Here is a 22,056-nt window from a genome sequence, read left to right as displayed (position 1 = left end):
AAAATGATTCAGTGTTTCACTACATGCTGCGACACCTGCTGCTCAAAACTGTGTCAATGCAACGAAAACTGTACAATGTCATCTTTTACAAACCAAAAATGCTTGTAACAAATCATCGAACACCATGTATACGAAATGTTTTATTAATTTGTAGCATGCTTTGCATGTTTTTATGAAGAGCTTAGCTAAAAAGTCCAATAAGGGACTGCAGGTGCAAATGAGCTTTATAGCTAACTCTGGCACAACACTTTTGTTGTGCATTGTCCCTGAATAATTATATAAAAAAATACAAATTAAAAAAATTATGTACTCTTCCATTTTTTTTTTTATCAACCATGAAATATTACACATTATACACAGAACAAAATTATAAATGCAACACTTTGTTTTTGCCAACCATTTGTTTTTGCCCCCTCCTAGAGATGTGTTGCACTGCGTGAGGCAAATGGTGGTCACACCAGATACTGACTGGTTCTCATAAGTCTCATAAGTAAGGCCTTTTGTGTACATAGAAAATGAGTTCAGCTCATGAAAAATGGGGGCAAAAACAAAAGTGTTGCATTTATAATTTTGTTCAGTGTAAGTAGAGCTTTGAGTTATGATCTGCAGTCATGTGGTGACATGAGAGACCAGCAGACACTTACACACACACACACACACACACACACACACACACAAACACACACATCTGACATTCAAACCAAAGCACAGGAGAATAAAGTTCATGATTCTCAGTGCAGATTCCCATAAACACCAGGGAGAAGCACGAGAGCAAACTAAACCCAACATACTATAAACAAACACTTTTTCAGTTTTCAGGTTTATTTACAGCCATGCACATCAATATTCTTTTTTTTTTTTTTTTCAGAATGTGGCAATATTCAGATTAATGTGGAGTCACATAAACAACGCAATCTGCTTGCCTGATTCAGTTTAACCCCTTAACTGTCACCCACAGTTTTGAACAGAGACATTATAGTGCACTATCCAAACTTAATTTTTTATAATTCATGAATGAAAATATTTTGTAACATGATTTTAATGTACCATTTACATGGTAATGCAATGTCTGATTTTAAAATGGGTTTCAAAGGATGAATTTTGAAATTTTAAGTTTTCTACTGATAAATAATTTCTTATGATTTCTAATTCGTGATAGAGAAAAAGGCAACTAAGAAGACTTTCTGTGACAAAGGTCAGAATTCATGTCATGATGTAGATTTTTTTCAGGTGCACTCTTGTCATAAACAGAGGTGTCAAATCCAGGGTCAGAAAGTAAAAGTCCTGCCATGTGTTTATTCCACCCATGAACTCAGCAGCTGATTTCACCAGAGGAGGAACCAACTCATTCCTTTCAAGTCACAAGCAAGTTTCGAGTCAAATCCCAAGACCTCAACGAGTTGAGGTAATTAAGGGATAATTGAGAGACTAATTAAATGATGATTGTGCATTAGTGATGAACACCTGCTGTTATTGAGAATTACACAGGATCAGATGTTGATGTTTTATTGGTTAAAATGATATCACCATCATGTAGATCAGTGTTTGCTTTAGTTGGGCTCTTGACCCTTGACTCCTGTGTTAGATCTCTCTGTAGCAATGCATGTGCTGTTGTAAAGCGGAGAGATCAGTGCTGTGCAGTGAGCAACTGTTAGTTGTTTTCATACGATGAGGTAATCATCAGGTGCTTACCTGTTTGCATCCAATATACTGTGTGTGTATATGTATATATATATATATACCCATACAACCTTTTTCATTTTTTTAATTTATGTTCTGCTTTTGAATAAACAACTCTGTGAAACCACAGTACGCAATGAATTTACTGCTGTAGTAGTTATAGAGAAAGAATTTTAAATCTAATGCATTTAAATATTTAAACTCCAGTCCTACTCAGACACACACAGACATCAAGAACCAGCGTATGAATCTCAACAATGGTGACAATCAACAAAATGCTGCAATGCATGCTGGGTAACACCACAGTATGAATAATTATTGTCACCACTGTTGAGGATCATATGATAAGTGTTCATGTCTAAAAGCTTGAGCAGTATAATTCTTAATTTTTTCCAATATTTAATATTACGATGGCATTTGTTTAATAGTAAATTCCTGCAGTTCTGTAAGAGCTGAAGGTCAGTAAATAAACCAAAGAGAGACACCTTCATGATGTTCATTCAAGTGACATAAAAGCCAAAAGTGTAAGCTCATCTGCTTTCTCAAGCTTTTAATTCTGCAATGTGCAAATGTTTGCTGTGAAGCAATATTGCAATTGCTTAAAAGCAATCCATTCTCAGTTACTAAAAGGGTCAAGAGCCCAACTAAAGCAAACACTGATCTCCATGATGGTGGCATCATTTTAACCAATAAAACATCAACATCTGATCCTCTGTAATTCTCAATAACAGCAGGTGTTCATCACTAATGCACAATCAACATTTAATTAGTCTCTCAATTATCTCTTAATTACCTCAACTCGTTGAGGTCTTGGGATTTGACTCGAAACTTGCTTGTGACTTGAAAGGAATGTCTTGGTTCCTCCTCTGGTGAAATCAGCTGCTGAGTTCATGGGTGGAATAAACACATGGCAGGACTTTTACTTTCTGACCCTGGATTTGACACCTCTGGTCATAAATTAATCTATTACTTTTCCTACATAATTTTTTAACAGAAAAAGTGGTAAAATACCTATTTAGGAGTCTTAGACCTTTCCAACGATATATAGTTTGTCATGATTAGATTAGGATTTAATTGTAAAATAGTGAAGTAAAGGTAGGCGTCCCACAGGGTGGACGGTGACAGTTAAGAGGTTAAGGCAGTATTTTAATTCTCCAAATCCTGATTCCCACTCCTGGAATAATCCTGTTTTTAATGGGGAACTTGTTGCATGTAATCTAGCGGTACAACAGCTGTTTTCTGTGGATCAGAGATATTAGTTTGTGGGTTAAGTGAGGCTTGAAGAGTGGAACAAAAGTCTCAATTCAAATGAATCAATAAGGACGGACTCAGAGCAGACATCAGTGAAAGCTTGTGTGCCGCTTGATCTACAGATGCTCGTGTGTGGATAGTAAGATGCATTTGCAGTTTTCGAGCTCATGGATAATGTTTTCCGTTTTGAATTGAATGTTATTTTAATAAATCACACAATAAACAAGTATGCATGGCTCTAGCATAACAGGTTCGATTCTGAGGGAATGCATGAAAATGTGTACCTTGAATGCAATATAAGATGCTTTGGATAAAAATGCATCAGTGTAAATGTAAATGTCACACTCAGCTGCTGTTACAACATAGAGATGAATGGTAAAATCAGCTGAGGTTAATGAATCTAGAGCACAAACACTGACTGATTCAGAGAGCATGCCCTGTAATTCATGAATTCCCTTAAATGAACTAATATTACACTCTCTTTGAGCAGTGATGAATCTTTCTTCAGATAAAGTCACCAACATACACACTTAAAACCATTCTTCTCTGAACTCTAACTTTTTGTTTTAATGGCTGATTGTTTGCTCTTTCTCAGAATTTACTCTTTTCAGTTGGATTTGTATTTCTTTAGGCCTTTACACCCGTCAGGACCTGTATCAGTCATATACATCATGTTAGTCCAGATTATCTGGCTGATAAAGGTCTCTAGATTCAGGTAAGAGAGTTAACTCTATTCTCTGTTAGAGATTCGCTCTCGTGCATCCAAAAACATAAAGCAGGAGACAAAGTGAAAGCAAACTGATTTATTGAATAAATGCAGTTGTGTTTAACAGGCGTTAAGATGAAGAATCAGAAATCTGTACATGGAAACATCTCATCATCTCTCATCATTTATGCAGACGATTACAGAGAAATACACAAATCAATGAGACAATTGCAGATCTTTTACACAACTGAGAAGAAATGAGAAGAGAACTGAAACAGACTGAAGCTGACAGATCGGTTACATGGAGTTAAGGTTCCAGCTAAATGATCCAGAAAAAAATCAGAAAACTGTAAGATAGGCATGCAAAAACAAACACAATGCATCACAAGTTCTTTCTAAAGAGTTAAAACGACTCTTTCCAGATTAAAATGGTTTGTGATGGCTTTTATGTCTTTATATGTGAATGCAACAGCAAAGGTGTTAATATACTCACTGAGCTTCTCATATATAAACTCCTCATATTCTTCATAAACTAGATGACACCACTTAGAATAAAAAATAGCACATATTTCTTCAGTGATTTTGTCACTAACATTCAGGTTTTTAAGCTGTATTTTTATTTCATTCGCCTGTCCTTCTCCATAGTTCTTGAATTCATGTAATGTCATTGGTTTACTTGGAAAATTCAGTGAAATAAATTTTAAAATGGAGCTCACATCTTCCTGCTTCATTAAATCATGTTCAAGCGTTTCTTTTTTAATATAGCTTTTAATGCTACTTGTGCTTTTTATTTGGTTTCTCTGGAAAATCTTCCCTGTAAATTCTGATCTACGGAGTTTTATGTTAAACATTTCATTTAACTCCGGAACTATTTTTCTAATCAAAGGATCTTTATAACTACTCGAATCCTTTAGCTTTTTAATTATATTCCCTGACGCACCATAAATGTCCTGAAAGGTGATGTAAACATCTATATTATACACTGTAAAAAATGATTGTGATTTTAACAGTAAAAAACTGTAAAATACCACAGTAATAACCTGTTAAATGATTAAGAGTAAGTTTCCTTACTATATACAGTGAATAACTGTAATAGATCTAACCTTTGTTTTCGAGAAAGTAGCCTCAGAGTCGACACTCATAGACTGTGTCTGAAACCACTCTCTACACCCTCATCACTAGTCCTACATTACTTCACTATATAGTCCACTAGACAGAGTGATTGAGAACATATGAGTGAATTCAGACACTGATGAACACCTGCTGTTAACAAACACAATCACTGAAGGAAAGAACAAGAAACAAAACTACAACTGACATACAGCCACAGCCTTAAATGAAATCAACTGAAATAAAACAGCAGAGGATGATTAAACAACTCCACAAACAGCATCACCAGCTCCACTCATTACTAACCAGTTTGACTTCATTTCTGTCATATATCTACGAATTAACAGAGGTTTATATTTTCTTTCAAATGTTTTGTTTTATCTCACCATTTTGGCGATCAGTGGTTGCTTTAGTTATGCTCTTGACCCTTGACTCTTTAAGACGAATTTTTCTTTGGCTGTTATGACTGCGTTTGTAAAGCACATTTGTTATGACAAGAAAAGCCAAGAGAGTTTGTAGTTTTGGTTAAAACTTAAAAGTGGTGATCATCTTCTAATGACCTGGATCACTGATCTCAGTTAGTGTCAAACATTGTGGGTGATTTGTAATTAATTTCACATTGTTTATGGTAGTAATATTACTCCACAAGATAAGCTGACAAACCATTATGAAAGAATTTAAAAACCTTTTATGCACAAAACCTTCAGAGTTACAGCACCATCTAAAAACACACAGACATCAGGAATCAGCACATGAACCTCAACAATGGTGACTATTAATAATAAAAAAAACAATTCATGCTGCAAAGCATGCTGGGTGCCAGTACAAAACTCCCAGCATGCACTGCAGCATGAATAAATTATGCAGCTGAATGTTCTTAATATTTTCTTTATTTGCTTTTATTTTGGTGTTGTTTTTGTTGTTACTTTTCAGTAGACTGTTTTGTGATGTTCAGAGTTGAACCGTTTTTTTTTTATTTTTTAATATCGTTTTTGATAGTCACCAATTTTGAGATTCATACGCTGATTGCTGATGTCTGTGTGTGTTTAATTTCTGCCGTAGTTCAATACATTTATTTGTGCATATTCTGGTTAGAGCTGCTTCACAACATTTGATTACTGTAGTAATTAATGGTGCAATTAACATATCACATGTTTAACAAGAGACTTAACACAGAACAATCAGTGAATTAAACTAGATCATGTTGGTTTTGACATCACAAACATCAGTCTCCGATGATGATAGATTAATTTGGTGTTTTTGCTTTAAAAACTGTGCTTAATAAACACAGCTAATTAAAACAACCAAACAAAAACCAACGTTAAAAAGTCACGATTCAAGATCCCAACTAAAGCAACCACTGATCGCCAATATGGTGACTTCAAATGAAAGTACAACACCTAAAATCTCAATAAGAGCTTTTGTACACATGACAGAAATAAAGTAAAAGTGGTTAGTAATAAGAAGCTGGTGTGGAGTTGTTTAATTACCCTCTTCTGACATCTTGAGAGATTTCATGTGTTTTATTTCAGTTGATTTCATCTTGGCTTTAGCTGTAAGTTTTGTTTCTCTGCTCTTGTTTCTCATTCCTTCAATGATTCTACTTGTTAACAGCAGGTGTTCATCAATAAAGCTCAATCCTAATTTAATTAGTCACTTAATTCTCTCATTAATTCATCACTGCTTCAGTGTTACTTCAACACTCTGTAGTGTGGACACATAGAAGTGCTCTTTAAAACTGAGGATTTTGCTGTGGGATTAAAGGGGTTAAATTTGTGAGATGACAAAACATTCTGTGGAACGTAATTTTAACAGAAATATACCGTAAATTTAATTTACGGAACAAACTGTAAAAAACAGTAGATTACTGGCAACCACAGCTGCCGGTATTTCACCGTAAAATCAAGAAAATAAACAGCAAAATACTGTAAAACCTAACAGTCAACTTCCTGTTGTGTTTTGTGGGTCACCATTGTGCTGGAGAGTAGAGCCTGTGTTTAAGTCAAGGACGGACAGAGGGACACTGATGTTATGCTGCTTGTTGCTTTATTTAAAGGCAGTAACTGTGTAGTTACTGATGTAAAGAGATTCTCTTTATTAGTTTTAATCACGCATGTATGTGTGCTGCTGTTATTTGCAAGAGTTTTGAGCTGAATTGATGACTTTGCATAAATCAGTAAGATTTTCTTCATGGACTTAAACTAAATAGTTCTCAGTACTCTTATGCTCACGTTACATAAATATTAGTTTATAAACAAATGGCAGTTGGATAATTTAAGCGTAGTCGGTTTCTGCAAATAAAATGACTTAACTGAAAGGTTTGTGTATTAACATTGTATCAGTTAATGAGATACGGTTTTTCACTGTAAATTTAAACAGTTCTGTAAATCCTAAAATGTTGCTACCGTCTTTTTCACGGTAAAATTCTGGCAACCACAGCTGCCGGTATTTTTCCGTAAATTTAACAGATTTTTTTTTACAGTGTATTCATTATACATTTCTTCAGAGAAACGAGCTAACTCGATCATACACTGTTTTATACCTAAACAGGGACTATATTTTGTAAACATGTATATACCTTTCATCATACTCTTATTCTTCTGAATATACTCATATATAAGTTGTATGCATTGATGTTCAGTATGATGCATCTCAGAATATTTTCCAGTCTGATCAACTTTTTTTGGCTTAAAGGGTCCGATTAATACAGGTTCTCCTTTTATAAGTTCAATCACTGCGAATGCAAACTGATTGTGTGAATCAACCATTTCATTGATTTTAAAGTGCTTCATAAAATATGACATTTTAGAAGACAGAGTTTGATTGAAAGGAAAAAAAATATTTTTGAGAAAAATATTATTATTTAAATAATTAGGACAATTCAAATAAATTCGATTAACTACTGTTTTAAGATATATCATCCTGACACTCAAATTAATAACTTTGATGATGCCATTTTTATCTCTGTATATCCACAGCTCGTCTTCATCCTGAGAAACCTCCATCAGTCTGACAAAACATTGAGAGGGAAACCAGATCAATAAACAAGTCATTGATTATATTATTCACTTCACGCAATTAATAACAGTATAGAACAGACAAAGAGAGTCCTGGATTTAGCATTTATGTTTTTCTCCTTTTATAATCTACCGTTCTGCAGATCACGCTATTTCTTTAATTACACGTAGAGTTCTGATCATCAGGCTGAAATCCTCCTGTATTTGTTCATGTTTTATTGTGTAAAACGCTCTTATTGACAAATTCACAAATATACCCTTCACAAGCACTAGGACTGTAATGGTTAAATATCTCACTGTTCTGTTTATATCACAGTTTAATGACCACGTGTGAAAAATAAAAATATATATACATAATTTGTTCACTTACTGTAGAAGACAAAACTCAGTATTTTGAGGAATAAATAAATAAATTTAAAAAAGAAACACGGAGAGACGTGTGAACCACAGAAACTCTGCATCTGAAGCACTGAAGGTGATCAGAATCTGTGTTGATCGTCTAAATGATTTCTTACCGTCTGAAATCTTGCTGTCTTCTATTCTATAATGAAACAGAAGAATCAAAACACATTGTTAGTATAATTTTTAACCTTAACGTTAAAAAATTAGACATAACAGAAAAATAGTATTGTATTTTAAATTTTAAATATAGTCCTTAAATTTAAAAAGTTCAATTGCTTTGTAACACAAATTGCTAATCAGCCAATCACATGGCAGCAACTCAATGCATTTAGGCATCTAGATGTGGTGAAGACGACTTGCTGAAGTTCAAAGCGAGCATCAGAATGGGGAAGAAGGGGATTTAAGTGACTTTGAACGTGGAATGGTTGTTGGTGCCAGACGGGCTGATCTGAGTATTTCAAAAACTGCTGATCTATTGGGATTTTCATGCAGATTCACATAATGGATGTGCAGCCAACAAATCTGCAGCAGCTGCGTGATGCTATCATGTCAATATGGACCACAATCTCTGAGGAATATTTCCAACACTTTGTTGAATCTATGCCACGAAGAATTAAGGCAGTTCTGAAGGCAAAAGGGGGTCCAACCCGGTACTAGCAAGGTGTACCTAATAAAGTGGCCAGTGAGTGTGTACATATATGTATGTATATGTGGGTTTTAAACATTTAAATATAGCATTTAAAAATTATATTGCTCTATAGTGGAGGAGAGAAACATAGTAAGAAGGCATTTAAACACCAAAGCAGGGAAATCCAAACTAATTCAATCAGAGCAGAATAACTCACCGGCATTCGCCGGATCTGTTCCTGGGGCAGGAGCCACCGAGGTGAAAGTCTGAAGTTTGACGGTGTTGAGGTCAGTTTGGTCTTTGAACAGACTGTAGACATGTTCTGTTTGATACGTTGAGATGAGTTTCTTCTGTGGTGGTGCTCCTGCCCCATGAATGTCTTCATTTTTCGTGATTGCTCTTTTATAGTCTGATTAGGCCCGACCCTTCAAGATCAGGAATTTCTGAAACCCGTTCAGTGAATGATGATGACACATAAAAATGCCATTCATCTCGATTAGCATGTACAGATGTGTGCCTTCAGGTACTGAATGATGCCAAGAACACCAGGCAATAGTGAGAAAGATCAAGTGTCATTCATTTCACAGCCCAGATCAGCACATACAGCATCTTTATTCAATGCCCAGTTAACTTCCTTCGTATCCAAAACTAAAGCACTTCATGACATCCAATGATGCCATTAATATGTCATCTTACACACCAATAAATGAGCCGTCCTTCTGTGTGTTTCTGTATTTGTTTAAACTGTATTTGTGTTGAGGCCTCAGATATGCTGAGCGTTTCTGTTTACTATGAAGTGAAACATGACACACCTGTTACTCTGAACATATTTCACTAATGAAGATGTAAAGAATCTGTGTTGATCATCAGGTTATGAAGAAATCATAACCTCATTCATGTGATCCTGATATGAGTCAATGGAAACATAGATCTCCAAGGTCAATTTTTTTGAAAAGTAATCAGCAAATTATTTGCAAAAAAATGTTTATACAAAAAAAAAAAAACACTTAGTTGAGAATCACAATGGTGCTAAAGCCACAAGTCTGATTATATTCTAGTTCATATCTGAGTATGATAAATGAGATTTATGTTTATCCATTTTAAAAAACAAAAACAGATTTCTGTTTCAAAGCCTTAAAAGACTTTAGCAGCAAATCAGATCATCACTGAATCTCTAAATTTTAAAAAAGAAAGAAAATAAAAACATGTAACGATGCTACTAACATGTACTCAGGAGATAACAAATAATTATAAGTTATTTGAAAACTCATTTTAATGTTTTTACATTACGTTCTCCCTCAGTCTTGTTTTCCAGTTCAAATATCAAAATATTCTTAAATCAAAATGCAAAATCAAAATCAGTTTTCTAAAATATGGTTTATAATTTAAAACAAGAAAAAAAAAATAGAAAAATAATTTTAATTCAAAGGGAAACAAGATCATTTTTCTGACCCAAATGAAAAATGACCCATTTTTTTTTCTTGCTTTAAACATCACTTCAGTTTGGTAATTTTTCTCAGAAAACAAGACTTCATATATCTTAAGTCATTTTGCTTCTGCAGTAAATGTATCTTGATTTAAGAAGTTTAGATATTTGTACCGGAAAACAAGACAGAAACACTGAGGAAGAAAGTAATTTGCATTTTGCATAAATTTTGCATTTTGCATAAACATGTCTTAATGTTAATCTACATGAGCAAACCTAAATCAGTTGTATTGTATGTGTTGCTCAAGACTCCGCTTGTATAATGTGAGTTTCTGTTTCCTATCAAATGAAATTCTTGCGTGACACTCCTCTAAACATGTTTGACTAAGTAACGATGATGAAGAGAATCTGTGGCATTTTTTGGCATCTTAACCAACCAAACGATGTGCTGCTGTGAGAGTTGGACTCTTGGTTCTGTTCTGACACAAACTACAGACTGATGGACTGCTTTTAGGGACAAGATCTTTAGGGTTTCATATTCAGCTGTTTGAGTGCCTGATTTAAAGAACTGTAAAGATTATTCCAGTGATTTGTATGTTGAAGAGAATTAGGGCATTGCTTTACAGGAATCAGAAACACATCATACCTGCGGCCGCTTAAACACACATTCTTCTCCAACTAAAATTCCTCTGAACATATTTGACTAATGAAGATGATGATGATGGAAACACTATCACAACCCGATAGGAGACTGGTTTAGGGATTAAAAACTTTTTAATCATTTTAGCCCTGACCAACAATATAATCATCAGACTTAAAATCTTTTTTTAATGAAAGAGTTTATATAATGTAACAAATCTTTCAAAAAAAGTTTGCACATGTGTTTTATGTTTTGTGTCATACTTTACTACGATCACATAGAATTTAGGATGGATAGTATGCACATTGGGACGCAGGCTAAGAGTCTTCTTTGGCTGATTTCCCAGATTCCTCAGCGCTGCTGGAAGATCATCACTGCCCTCTGATGGCAGACCTGAATAAATCAATCAGAGACATAGAGCTTGTATCATAGACAATCAGGTTTTACCCCAGTATTGTTTAGGAGTAGGTGTGGGGGAGGGGTTGGGATTAGGCAATCAGGTAGAAATTTCAACGAGGGGATGCATAATCTGGCAGGGGTGCAGAATTCGGCACAACCACGAGTCACGTGTGTTTGAGTTTGTGTAACATATTAAACTACTCTACGCATTCACGCAGAACATGAAGACCTGTTATTAGCGACATGCACTGACTGGATGCTGTAGCATTTATTTCTGTTGTGTGATAAGATGTTAGATTAATCCATATTGAGTACAAATGTCCAGAGCTTATTAACATACATTTTTATCATAATCTATGATATCGAATTCAGCACTGCATTTAGAAACAGCTGGAGTTTGTTTATTAAGCGTGCAGAACAACCACCCAATAAAGCATTACAATAATGTAACCTTGAGGTCATGAACACATCAATTAACACTTCTGCATTTGACAGTGAGTGTCAGTCTTTTGTGCCTGCGTCTTGTGTTTCCCTCCCTCTTGTGCCCATATTTGGTTAGTTCCGGTTCCTGTCCCCGTTTTGGTTATTAGTATATTTGTCATTCAATGTCTCCATGTTCCTGTGTTCCATGGCTTTTGATTTCCATTAAAGACTTTGTGAATATTATCTCCTGAATCTCCTCGTTTGCGTGCTCTAGTGATCGTTTCAGAACAGCTATCTGCTCCTTTTCCCCCGTTTTTTTGAAGAGTTTTTGTTTAGTTCTGTTTAGTTCCAACCTCTAACAAAACATTTTAATTAATCTAACAGACAAATCATCATAAAGAAAAATACTGCACAAAAACAATCAAATGGTCAAACCTGAATGTTTATTTGAATGTTCGTATCAGATTAGACTTTTTTCTTTTTTTTTTTTGACATAACCAATAACAAAATAATCAATTTTTTTTATTTTTTTTTATGTTTCAAAGAAAAACAAACAAACAAACAAACCCTGCACTTTCTTGTAGAAAGCAGCTGATTTCCTCGTTTAAAAACCTGCTGGATGCATCTTCCACTTTCTTAGCCCACCAAGGAAAGAAAATATTCTGCAGATATGAGCGGATTTCTTCATATAAATAAAAATAATCAATTAAACAATAAGATAAATTTGCATCATCACCAATTAAAAGATTATATATTTCATTCATACATTTGTCAAACTTTTCCAAAGCATTTTTGAAATCATCAAACGTTTTATTTAATGTTGGATGTTTAAATAAATGGGATACAATTTGATCAAGCTTTTCTTTATTTTGGGGATTTTTTGTATTTTTATTTTTTACCAAAATCGCTCAAGATTATATTCTGGTTTATCTGTATTATGTTCCATTGAAAATGCTTTGTTTTGTACGTCAAGACGTGCAAGAACTTTTTCATGAATCAGTTGTAATGATTCTAATAATTCCTTGTGCACCTTCTCTTCTATTTTCTGTTATATCATTATGTTACAGGGCTAACGAGACGTGAGACGTGCAGATCCATCTGCAGGCTTAGTCATAAATACAGGCAGGGTCAAACAATGGCAAACAGGTACAACACAGGCAAGACAAAGAGTGGTCCTAAGACAAGCGTGGGTCTACAATCGGCAAACAGTATCCAATAGGGCAAGGCGAAGAGAGGTAATCCAGGTACACAGCAATAATCCAGGCAGGGGAAAACACAATCCAAAACAGGCGAGGCGAGGCGAGGCGAGACTAGACTAGACTAGACTAGACTAGACTAGACTAGACTAGACTAGACGCTCTGTAAGGTAGCTGTAGCTAGAACAGCGATAAGTGCATACAATACTCAGCAGAGGGCAAGAGGAAGTCCATGGTTTATGTAGGGTGTGTGATCAGTGCAATCAGCTGTGTATGTGTCATCAGTGCAATGGATGATGGGAAATGCAGTCCAGTGTGATGTATGGTGTGAGAGTCAATGTGGTGAGTGAGTGACCTCTGGTGGCGAGTGAACGGAAGTTCATAGACCGGATTCGTGACACATTAGTTCCTAAAGTTTGGGACTCAAAAGTGTAAGTGCAATTATTAAGAGGCTTATAAGGCAAAATCTTTTCATAAGCCATTAATGCCCCAGGGCTTATTAAAGCCAATAATCATTTTCATTCCATGCTTTTCATATAATGTCCATGCTATATCAATATTGATCCGAGCAAGACTTAAATGTGGGTCTTGCTAAACAGGGACTATTTAAAGAAAACATCAGTGCCTCCTTATACAGACAATCATTTCTATCAGGAATTTCGTTTAGTAGATCAAATATATAATTTTCACTATGTTTTTTTATTTTTTTTGTACACTTCTGGATATTCAGTATAATGTGCCATCCTTTTTAATAAAAATTATAAAAGCAAACTGATTTGATTTATCAAGATCAATCTTAAATTTATATAAAACCTTATTAAAGATGTCATTATAACATTCTTCTAGATATTTTTTTTCCGATACAATCAATACAAGTATTTTGAATTAGTTTAATTATACACAGCAAAAAATCCAGAGCATCAATTGCTTGTAAATGTAAAAAAAAAAGCTTGTAAAAGATTGCTCATGTCTGATTATGCCCAGCCGTTTAAGTCAGGATACATAACTATGCTGTTTATCTTGATTAACTTGTGCCTTCAGGTGAACAATGGCAAGAACGCCTGCAGGAATGATAAATATCAAATCACTTACTTATGTCTCTGAATTCACACCCCAAATGAGCATCTGCTTTATTCAAAGTCAGTCAACCAGCTCACTTTCTTCTGAGTGCAAACCCATGAAATGGCATTTCCCCAGCTTACAAAACATGTCACAAGAACCTTTTGCTTATGTTCCCTTTAAGTTGTGAAAATTTCTGAATATTCTCTGCCATTTTTTGATGTTGTAAAAAAAAAAAAAAAAAATTCTTGGTAATGTGATCATTAGAGAAAACACTGGCCAGACAAATAAATACAGTAAACAATAGGATAAAAACGACATTTGATGACATCATTTCCATGTTTTGCCACATAACTGACCGTTCGCAAAGAGCTTGATTGACAGGTGATCTGACCAATCAGAACGTGGATATTATGTGCCTCCGCTGCTATCCGCCATCTTGTCCGACAGCTACGGCCTGTCTCCATAGACATCCATGTTAAAACGGGGCAAAAAAGATTGAATGAATTGAAACTTTTTCAATATTTTCAATATAATATAAAATATAAAAATGTGTGGAGGGTTAAGCTGTGCTGTTGTTGGCTGCCACAGTAACGGTAATAAGCTAACGTACAGTATTCCTTTAATGAAAATGCAATTAAAACGTCTTAAGTGAAAGTGTCAATGCATTTAAGCAAAATAAAATACATTTAAATCACCATTTTACTACCTTTTTGCTGCACCTTTGGCTCAGGATGCTTTCTGAAATTAACAAATTGTATTAAAATACAATCTCAAGTGTCCTACCCCTAAGTCTAAATGCATTTAAGAAAAACAGCATTTAAATGATAATTTTGCTACAGTTTTTGCTTGATCATGTTAAATCATCAATACATTTTCATTTAACTTTGCAACTTATAAAGCATTAACATGTTTTTAATTTACATATTAAAACTAGTGGAGGAAATGGCAAGTGTAAATTAAATAATTTAATGCTTGTCGCACATATGGGTAAATGTAAATTTAAATACAGAAATACATTGCCACTTTACATATTGCATTGCCACCCATGCTTCCATATATCACAGATGTCCTTCTCTTGAATTAGCTCTTGAAATCATGTCATTGGTTTTAATTTAACTGAAATAACTTTTAAAATGTAGCTCACCTCTTCCCACTTCATTAAGTTACATTCAAGCGTTTCTTTTTTATTATAGCTTTTGATTGTTTTACTAGTGCTTTTTATTTTCTTTCCCTGAAAAACCTTCCCTGCAAATTTTGATCTATGGATCTTTTTTTGTTAAATGTTTGTTAAATGTCCAGTACATTATTTTTAATCAAAGGATCTTCATCACTACTCATGTCCTTTAAGTGTAATCACTGCACGTGCAAACTGATTGTAAAACAACTGTTGGATCAGGAATGAAGAGACGGGGAGTCCGGGGTGAGGGTGAGGAGTTGTTTATTAATGAACCAGTCAAATATCAGATGAGAAGTGGAGAAGAACACAGAAATCAGAACCACGGTTATCTCTGCTTAAGCGTTGGCATGTGTCCCAGTTCATATGAGTTTACGATAGGAGGTAGTTAAGCTTTACATATAAAACTATGATTGTTGCACAGTATGAGAAGTTCAAATTATGGGTGATTAGGCCGTTTTTATTACCAGGAAAAAAACCATGAAAAGCCATGAAAAAAAGGAGAGAATACCAAGCAAACTGTATACTTTGCTTTGCGTTTTACAATATAAAACCAAACAAGTGATGCAACATGCGACAGCAACAAGAGCAAAAACAAGAGCCACAGCTTTCTGCACCTATAAGAATAAACAGAAAGTATTTGTATTAATTCATGGTGTGAAAAGTTGTTGCCTTTGTGACCTTAATCCTAATGTTGTAGCCGTTTAGTTATAATTTGTTGTATTTGTGAATTATTATAATATACTGTGTGATGTATTATTAATATGAAAGGCCGACACACCTTATATCTAAATAACTGAATTTTTTTTGACATAATATAGTGTTTAATATCAAATATGAGACATTTATGAGAACAGTATAATTCTGATATAAAAGGTCATGCCGAATAACTGTACCTGCTGGGACTGTGGTGTTCCGTATCTCAACAGCGTAACGAAGTGCTCACAGTTGTCTGTGAATACACTGTATGGAAGTACCTTCCCCACTTGGCTTTCTGCTTCCTGTAGTATACGTGAAATGGGAAGTGGCTGATGTTTCTTATCTAGGACATTGTGGATCTGGTAATCATCGCTGCCAACCACATCCTCCAGTTTTTCTTTCTTCACTGTGGCCTTGTTGTGTAGTACTGACTTCACACTGCCGACCCCGACATCGGCGTGCTCAGCTACAGAGAAAGAAATAGAACAGTAAAAACAATCATGACTCATGAGACATAAATTGAAAGTTTCAGATTCAATACAAGTTTAGCTCAATTGGCAGCATTCATATAAAAATCATTATATATATATATATATATATATATATATAACTATAACTCACATGGTTGAGCCACGTGAATCACATAGTCATCTCCAACATAAATCGCCCAGTGCTGATACGGGCCTCGGAAGATTTCAATAAGGTCTCCAGGCTTGATCTCATTATCCTATAGGAGACAATATCAGGTGTAATGTTAAAAAAAAGAAAAAAGTAACATTGAAGTTTAATTTCAATCTGTCAAATAGGCCTATATATTTATCAAACTGTTCATCTAAAATAACACAATGCCATTGCACTTGTGAATAGATAAAAACAAGAAGAAATTAAAACTCTTAATTTTGCCTAAAAATAGCTACTGTACACACAAAATATATAGTACCTGTACTTGTTTCAGAGAGTTTAGAATTTTAAAAGATTTAGAATTTAGAAGCTTTAGAAGCTCTGTATGCTTCCCTACAGTTACTGTGGGATGAGCTCCTGCCCCAGGACCTTTTTTGACAAAAAAACGTAGAAAAGCTGATAAATGTTTGCTCATTTATAGTCTGACTATAGGCCAAACCTTTAAAGTCCTCCTGAAATCAAAGTCAGTCAACCAGTTCTTCTTCTAAATGCAAACCCATGACATGACATTTCCACAGCTAACAAAAATATTTTATTTGTCGTATTCTTTGCATTTGAGCATTTTTTTTTTTTTTTCAAAATTCCAAATTATTTAAAAAATATATTTTAATTCTGTAACTTTTTTTTACTTCTTAGGTCTGTATTCCAAAGTGTTCATGAATTACCAGATCTGTGCTTTAAAAGACAGTACATGCTCTAAGTGACAGTTAATAGGTTAAAAATTAATATAATCCTAAACTAATTAAAATCAGAATAACTCACTGTGGCTGAAGTTGCTGGAACAAGAGACAATGGTTCTTTAAAATGTTCTTCATTAACGTTATTATTTCGGATCTGCTTACTATTAATTATTGCCATTTCTTTATTTTGTTTTTGCTTTAGAGAAGTTGAGTTTGGTCTTTTATAGTGCTACAGAGCACGCCTTTTAAAGGTGTGGAATTTTCCAGAACAGTTCCATCAGTGCTGACAAATGAAACAATGCTGTTCATCTTGTTTCACATGTGTTGAATGCAAAACATCACCAAGAATGAGAAAGACTCTGTTTAGCTGACAGTCACAGTGCTGCATAGCAGTGTTTCTACAATTAATTTATACTTACTTCCTTGTTATTCTGAAAATACAATAAATTGCAATACGGTGATTAAAAGGTCTGGCCATAAGGTAGTCAACGATGTGCTGTTTTTAAGTCAAATGACATTTGAATGTTCATCCAAGGCACTTTTTTCCCCCTCACACAGAGGACACCTGTTGAAGTGCTCCAGAAATGACCATCTATTCTCAAGGGGTAATTTTTATTTTATTTTATTTTTTTGCATCATCTTTGGTTAGTAATTTACATATTTTTTATTCACAAATCAACATTGTCTAAGTTTTACTGTAAACTGAGAAAATATCAATGTTGCCATATGGCAACGCTTTACCACAGTGGAATTGCAGTAATGTACTGTATTTAAACTTAATATTTCATGATTAGAACATAATTCATAACATAAGAGGGATATTTAGCAATTATGAATCATTTATTATAGCTCCTGCTTATTAATCTTAAAATGCTCTTCCAATTGTGGAATTGTCACATCTGGTCATGCGAGAAACAATCCCAACTTCGCTCTTATGGAGATAACAGCTCCGTGTTATTCCATCCTGCCTCCACGCCATCCAGCCCCGGACACCAGATGCCGTCAGAAAATATCTGTTTTGTCTGGTAACAGAACAACTTGTAGTCTAATACCCAAAACCTGTTAACAGCAAGTCTTGTCTGCTACCCAAAATACCCAAAACTCTATTAACAGTCTTCTATCAGCCAAGAAGTTAAATGAGGAAAAAGCAGAGAAGAGCAGAAGCAGGAGACGAAGTGATGATCAAAGAGTTTATTAGTTGCGTATGTTTCAACGCTCAGACTTCGTCTGACCAGCACAAATTCAACAAGTATTGTTAAACCAAACTGCTTCAAACAACATCCCATAAACCTTGAGTTTCCATAAACATTCCCACTTATCTCTTATTCATGAAGACAAACAACCCTTAAAACACACATAATAAGACTAAACAACTATGAAAATAAATAAGCAAGGAGAATAATAAGCAAAATAAAATCTTAAAGAGTAACTGAATAATATAATTAAAATGATACAAATGACAATAATAAACAAATTATAAATTATATAAATGGCTAATGACTAATTATCATAAAAGATTATATGTGACCCTGGAGCACAAAACCAGTCTTAAGTCGCTGGGGTATATTTGTAGCAATAGCCAAAAATACATTGTATGGGTCAAAATGATCGATTTTTCTTTTATGTCAAAAATCATTAGGATATTAAGTAAAGATCATGTTTTATGAAGATATTTTGTAAATTTCTTACTGTAAATACATCAAAACTTAATTTTTGATTTGTAATATGCATTGCTAAGAACTTAATTTGGACAACTTTAAAGGAGATTGTCTCAATAATTAGATTTTTTTGCACCCTCAGATTCCAGATTTTCAAATAGTTGTATCTCAGATAAATATTGTCCGATCCTAACAAACCATACATCAATGGAATGATTATTTATTCAGCCTTCAGATGATGTAGAAATCTCAATTTAGAAAAATTTACACTTATGACTGGTTTTGTGGTCCAGGGTCACATGATTATAGGAATAAATGATTATAAATGAATGAAGAATGCATGATTGCTCTCTTGAAGCAAAACACACAGTTTGCATTTGAGTATCCCTAGATCCTTTAATTTAATTCAACTGATGTATAATATTTACGTACAGTTTGACCTCCTTAAACACCCTGATCTCTAATGTTGCTCAACTCATCTCTACAGAATCCCTCACAGGTGCTCAAGAGTGTTCAGATTGGCGTCTTCTGTTTAAGTTTTTGTATTTTATCACACAGTGATGTAAAACAACACTCCCTCACACCTTTAGCACTCATTCCTATCAGGGGCATAGCAAGTCAGCCTCGGGCCCATATTCAAAATGCTTCTGAGGTAAATAATGTTACGTGACTATTCACAAGCTGTTTTATTTACGGTATAAATGCTTGGAAATCATATTTAATGTTTTCAAGTCCATTCATTATTTGTAGCACACCAACAACCAAATAATTGCAATAAGCTTTGTGCTTTGTTACTTTTATTATAGCACAAAGTCTCAGCCTATAATTTCTGTCAATTTTATCACAAAATACAAACAATAAATGTTCAAGTGGCATGTGAATCAATCATCTTTTCCACTTTACTATTTACAGCTCGAAAAAAAAAAAAAAAATGAATGCATATCAGAAAGAATGTTGGAAAAAATCAGAACAATTTAATAAAACAAATAGTAACATAAAACTTAGCCTACCTCAGAAAAGCCAACAATATAACTTTGCCAACATTATTTTATCATTCTCATAAATCAGTCAGTTAACCGAGTTGGAGCTTACTTCAATGTAGAACGTTTTTATTCCTGTTTTTCATGTTAATAAATGTGAAGAATGACAGGTTGGATGCCACAGGCTTTTTTGGTGGAGTAGGTGAAATATTCACATTTACTTCATGCAATGTAACATGATTTTATTATTGTAATTTTGACTGAAATATTATGATGTTAATCTTATTTATTTATTTTTTATTTTTCAACGTGGCAGTAAAACGCTGCTGTATTTGTACTGCATGCAAACACAATCTTGGCAGAGCGGCCCGAAAAACCTGTCTGTCTGGTCTTGGTCCTGGACTGATGTGAGTTTGTGTTTGTACGTTCTCCTGGTGATTCTCCTGTCCATTGTGTTTAAGTTGGAATTAAAGACTATTACTCTTTGCTCCGTCGTTGTGCACCTTTTCTACAGTCACATACCTTTACAGCTGTGTGAAGGGAAGCAGACCGAACTAGTTTCTGTAACCCCATACCCCATGTTATTCGTAACATCATACAGCGTGAGTTCAGTAATATATAATCTGTGTTCCATCAGATGTGCTGCTTCAAACTCTCAATTTTAAATCGGAAAAAAGGGATCGTAATATTGCTTAGGTGTGATAATTTAATTAAAAGCAGTGCTTTATTGCAGTGCTGCTGTAAGGGTGGTTCCCTTTCAGTCGGTCACTCCGAGTCACGTCGGATGACCGACGAATTGGGATCTCGCCAGAGAGACCAATCCACTTCGAGTGTAACTAAACGAGCCAATGGACATTGGCATGCGATCATTGCATCCAGCTGCCACTGATCACAGCGTGAGTATAAGAGGCAGCGGGTGCACCGCGATAATTCATCCTTCGCCGGAGCCGAGCGGCGGTGAATCACTGCTGCTCTCTATCCTGCGAGTGAGAAGAGCGGCGAGTGCGGGCGTTACAGCGCAGCAGCGGTGGTCGCGGTCTCACGGGAGAAGAGGTCGATTCCGTGAAGACAGTCACACTCGGAGTGTGTGGTGGCCAGCTCCCTGCGTGCTTCAGCACTTAATAAAGAGCAAATTTCTCTAAAGAGCAACACGGGTGATCACGTCTTTTTAAAGATGTCTTATCACCCGTGCGTTTCTGGGTGTGGTCGTTTCCTGGCCCCTCAGGACGGTCACGATTGCTGCCTCATGTGTCTGGGCATTCAGTACGCTGAGGAAGCTTTCGTGGATGGTTCATGTTCTTCTTGTGGGGACATGACCATCTCGAGTTGCATAATAGACTCCGCTATGTCAAACATGGCGGAGTCCTCTGCCTCTGCCGCGATCCAGCGTTCGTTCCCGGGTGGCGCTGTATCCGGTGGAGTCAGAGGTGATCTGAGGGTGACAGTGAGGGCTTCCCCAAGAGGAGTTCCTCACCCCTCAGGCGCTCCGCAGCCGGTGGGGTTGCCGTTGGAGCGGGCTGGGACCTCTGCAGAGCGGGGTATACCGCCTGTTTCCTTCGGTGCTCCCCCTGACGACCAGATGTCGGTCGCTGCATTGGAGAGCGAGTCGCCCTCTGGGGATGACGACTCGGCTGCGTTGCCCCCTTCGGGTGTGGTAGCGTTGTCCGAGCCAGACCCAGAGATGACGGCTATGCTTTCCCGGGCCGCCGAGAATGTCGGGCTCGTGTGGAATCCTCCACCGCGTCCCAATCCTTCGAGGCTGGACGAGTGGTTTCTCGGTGGGGGTCGCGCTGGTTCTCAGCGCCCCCCTCCGGTGCCATTCTTTCCGGAAGTGCATGAGGAGCTTACAAGATCGTGGAAGGCACCTTTTACTGTCCGAAACAAATCTTGTGGCTCCTCCGCTCTCACCACCCTCGATGGTGGGGCCGCTTTGGGGTATGCGGGCATCCCCTCAGTGGAGCGGTCTGTGGCCATGCAACTATGTCCAACAGCCGCTACCACTCTGCGGGGTGACCCGTGTCTCCCCTCGCGGGCCTGTAAGTATTCGTCAGGTCTAACTGGCAGTGCTTATAGAGCCTGTGGGGAGGCGGCTTCTGCCCTTCACGCCATGTTACACTGCACACCCAGACCCCGCCCCCTGCCATCACAGGCCAAGCCGTCACAGGCTCCGGGCCGGGTCCCTGTGTTCCACCTCGCTGCCCCACCGCGGGTATGTCGGTGGCCTCGTTGGTTCCGCTGGCACGG

The 22,056-nt window shown here is 36.1% G+C and overlaps 1 pseudogene; it reads right to left on the bottom strand.

The window, feature by feature from the left end:
- Window positions 1-15,534: 15,534 nt before the first annotated feature.
- Window positions 15,535-17,352, bottom strand: LOC131525186 (phospholipase A and acyltransferase 3-like; annotated as a pseudogene).
- Between the last annotated feature and the right edge of the window lie 4,704 nt (window positions 17,353-22,056).

Source organism: Onychostoma macrolepis, chromosome 19 (assembly GCF_012432095.1).
Source record: "Onychostoma macrolepis isolate SWU-2019 chromosome 19, ASM1243209v1, whole genome shotgun sequence".
Taxonomy (NCBI): domain Eukaryota; kingdom Metazoa; phylum Chordata; class Actinopteri; order Cypriniformes; family Cyprinidae; genus Onychostoma; species Onychostoma macrolepis.
This window is presented reverse-complemented; position numbering and strand designations above follow the sequence as displayed.